Source organism: Rutidosis leptorrhynchoides, chromosome 1 (genome assembly GCF_046630445.1).
Source record: "Rutidosis leptorrhynchoides isolate AG116_Rl617_1_P2 chromosome 1, CSIRO_AGI_Rlap_v1, whole genome shotgun sequence".
NCBI lineage: Eukaryota > Viridiplantae > Streptophyta > Magnoliopsida > Asterales > Asteraceae > Rutidosis > Rutidosis leptorrhynchoides.
The window spans coordinates 330,213,854-330,218,692 of record NC_092333.1 but is presented as its reverse complement, the minus strand read 5'-3'; positions in this window follow the sequence as shown (position 1 = coordinate 330,218,692).

The following is a 4,839-nucleotide window of genomic DNA, read 5'->3' as shown; positions in this document are numbered from 1 at the left end:
AGAACAACAGAATTGCTGTAACTGTTTTTTTTATTTTTATTTTTGTTTTCAAATAGATTAAAGATAGATATAGGTTGATTAAATGATGTTTGAAAATCCTAAAATCAATTTGAAGCTGTGTTGTATGGATTTGGTCTTTGGAGTTACGAGGAGGAAGAAGAAGTGAGGAAAACAGAATAAGCGTTTATATATATACGGGTTGGGTATAAATACAGAAACGGGCAAGGAGGGATGGTTTGATGAGTATGACGGGTTTCGAGAGGTCTAGGGTTCAAACCTTGTTGGGTGCATTTTTTTTAAAAGGGAGTTTTAAGGTATTATTTTCTTTTGTAATTTTCATTATTTCCTTATTATTATTATTATTTCTAATTAATATTATTATTGTTATTATTTTTATTATCATTATTATTATTAGTATTATTATTAAGTATTAGTATTATTATCATTAGTATTATTATTATTACGTATAATAATAATTATTATTATTAATATTACCAATACAAGTAGTAAGTAACAATTATTATTATTAGGTATTAGTATCAATAGGATTATTATTATTATTATTATTATCATTTTACTATTATGTAACATCATTAAGTACTACAAATATTAATATTATTGTTATTACCAAAAATAACACAAACTAATATTATTATCATTAATAATAGTATTAGTATCAAGTTATAACTATTATTATTATTGTTATTATTATTATTAACATAGGTATTATTATTAGTATTATCATTATTATTATTAATATTACAAAGTATCATTAATAGACTTATCATTTAAACATTAATATTAGTGATACTATATGATTACTGAAAATTTCTATTAAAACCATTAAAAATTACCATTATTGTTAAAAGTATTATTTTTACTAAAACTATCATTATTATTGTTATCAGTATTATCTATATCATTATTATTAAAATAATTACGATTATGAAAAGAAGAGTTTTAATGACGTTATAAGCATAAAAATAAAGATTTTATATATAAATATATACTAATACACATAACTTAACTATATCTATATATAAACGGAAAATATATATAATGAAACTTATTAATATACTATATATATAAATTACATCACTAATAATAATATATATATACTTGTTCGATTACAATTATGTGTATTAATATATATACAAATGATATAGGTTCGTGAATCAAAGGCCAACCCTGCATTGTTCAGTTTCGTCATATGTATTTTTACTACAAAATACAGTATAGTGAGTTTCATTTGCCTTTTTACCCTTTATATTTTTGGGCTGAGAATACATGCGAAATTTTTTATAAATGTTTTACGAAATAGACACAAGTAATTGAAACTACATTATATGGGTGAATGATCGAAGCCGAATATGCCCCTTTTGCTTGGTAACCTAAGAATTAGTAAACCGATCTACTAATTGACGCGAATCCTAAAGATAGATCTATTGGGCCTAACGAACCCCATCCAAAGTACCGGATGCTTTAGTACTTCGATGTTGTTTTTATCATGTCCGAAGGATTTCCCGGAATGATAGGGGATATTCTTATATGCATCTTGTTAATGTCGGTTACCAGGTGTTCAATCCATATGAATGATTATTTTTGTCTCTATGCATGGGACGTATATTTATGAGAAATGAAAATCTTGTGGTCTATTAAAATGATGAAAATAAATGATTATGATAAACTAATGAACTCACCAACCTTTTGGTTGACACTTGAAAGCATGTTTATTCTCAGGTTTGAAAGAAATCTTTCGCTGTGCATTTGTTCATTTTAGAGATATTACTTGGAGTCATTGATGGCATATTTCAAAAGACGTTGTATTCAAGTCATTGAGTTCAATAAAGATTAATACTAAAGTAAATGACAGATTAGGTCATTTATAGTTTGGATGTTCTGAAATGATATGCATGCCGTCAACTTTCGATGAAATCGAAGTTTGTCTTTTAAAAACGAATGCAATGTTTGTAAAATGTATCATATAGAGGTCAAGTACCTCGCGATGTAATCATATGTTATTGTATTCGTCCTTATAGATTGGGACGGGTCACTTCATAAGCATCATCATCGTCATCATCATTCGTAAAAGATAAAGTAAGTTTTCAACAAGAATAGAGATCGAAACAAAAGGCTGACTTCGATCAGCTGCTACAACCTCTATACAAGCTGAAAAGAAGCGTGGTCAGTCGCCAAGGCTCCGTATGTGAGTCCTCTTACCTCTGTCCAATTTTCAGATCCTAACTCGATGTCGTTTGACCGTGGCGACGGTTCAAGCGCGAGTAGGTCAGAATTTTCAGCACGTCGTTACAAAAGCGTAGTGATTTTCGAAAGGCTATAAATCCTAAAGCGTATATCTGATTTAGGCGAGTCTTAAACGAAAAGTCATCTACTCAAACCGAGCTATCTGAAATCAACTTTACAGAAGTCCCAATAGTCTGATCAGATCCTGAAAAGTAGAAAACAAGTGCTCTGGTGGGTTTCTTGGTGCTTAATGCTTATCACGGTTCTCATCCTTGATGCGTATAAGCCTCAAGTGTACATCTCTTTGATGTTTTAGCATCACTTTTGTAGTGACCCGAACTTTTCCATGTTTATATATATTAATTGAGATTGATATTTACATGATTAAATGTTTCCAACATGTTAAGCAATCAAACTTGTTAAGACTTGATTAATTGAAATATGTTTCATATAGACAATTGACCACCCAAGTTGACCGGTGATTCACGAACGTTAAAACTTGTAAAAACTATATGATGACATATATATGGATATATATATATAGTTAACATGATACTATGATAAGTAAACATATCATTAATTATATATTAACAATGAACTACATATGTAAAAACAAGACTACTAACTTAATGATTTTAAAACGAGACATATATGTAACGATTTTGTAAAGATATTTAATGTATATATATCATATTAAGAGATATTCATACATGATAATATCATGATAATATAATAATTTAAAATCTCATTTGATATTATAAACATTGGGTTAACAACATTTAACAAGATCGTTAACCTAAAGGTTTCAAAACAACACTTACATGTAACGACTAACGATGACTTAACGACTCAGTTAAAATGTATATACATGTAGTGTTTTAATATGTATTTATACACTTTTTAAAGACTTCAATACACTTATCAAAATACTTCTACTTAATAAAAATGCTTACAATTACATCCTCGTTCAGTTTCATCAACAATTCTACTCGTATGCACCCGTATTCGTACTCGTACAATACACAGCTTTTAGATGTATGTACTATTGGTATATACACTCCAATGATCAGCTCTTAGCAGCCCATGTGAGTCACCTAAAACATGTGGGAACCATCATTTGGCAACTAGCATGATATATCTCATAAAATTACAAAAATATGAGTAATCATTCATGACTTATTTACATGAAAACAAAATTACATATCCTTTATATCTAATCCATACACCAACGACCAAAAACACCTACAAACACTTTAATTCTTCAATTTTCTTCATCTAATTGATCTCTCTCAAGTTCTATCTTCAAGTTCTAAGTGTTCTTCATAAATTCCAAAAGTTCTAGTTTCATAAAATCAAGAATACTTTCAAGTTTGCTAGCTCACTTCCAATCTTGTAAGGTGATCATCCAACCTCAAGAAATCTTTGTTTCTTACAGTAGGTTATCATTCTAATACAAGGTAATAATCATATTCAAACTTTGGTGCAATTTCTATAACTATAACAATCTTATTTCAAGTGATGATCTTACTTGAACTTGTTTTCGTGTCATGATTCTGCTTCAAGAACTTCGAGCCATCTAAGGATCCATTGAAGCTAGATCCATTTTTCTCTTTTCCAGTAGGTTTATCCAAGGAACTTAAGGTAGTAATGATGTTCATAACATCATTCGATTCATACATATAAAGCTATCTTATTCGAAGGTTTAAACTTGTAATCACTAGAACATAGTTTAGTTAATTCTAAACTTGTTCGCAAACAAAAGTTAATCCTTCTAACTTGACTTTTAAAATCAACTAAACACATGTTATATATCTATATGATATGCTAACTTAATGATTTAAAACCTGGAAACACGAAAAACACCGTAAAACCGGATTTACGCCGTCGTAGTAACGCCGCGGGCTGTTTTGGGTTAGTTAATTAAAAACTATGATAAACTTTGATTTTAAAGTTTTTATTTTGAGAAAATGATTTTTATTATGAACATGAAACTATATCCAAAAATTATGATTAAACTCAAAGTGGAAGTATGTTTTCTAAAATGGTCATCTAGACGTCGTTCTTTCGACTGAAATGACTACCTTTACAAAAACGACTTGTAACTTATTTTTCCGACTATAAACCTATACTTTTCTATTTAGATTCATAAAATAGAGTTCAATATGAAACCATAGCAATTTGATTCACTCAAAACGGATTTAAAATGAAGAAGTTATGGGTAAAACAAGATTGGATAATTTTTCTCATTTTAGCTACGTGAAAATTGGTAACAAATCTATTCCAACCATAACTTAATCAACTTGTATTGTATATTATGTAATCTTGAGATACCATAGACACGTATACAATGTTTCGACCTATCATGTCGACACATCTATATATATTTTGGAACAACCATAGACACTCTATATGTGAATGTTGGAGTTAGCTATACAGGGTTGAGGTTGATTCCAAAATATATATAGTTTGAGTTGTGATCAATACTGAGATACGTATACACTGGGTCATGGATTGATTCAAGATAATATTTATCGATTTATTTCTGTACATCTAACTGTGGACAACTAGTTGTAGGTTACTAACGAGGACAGCTGA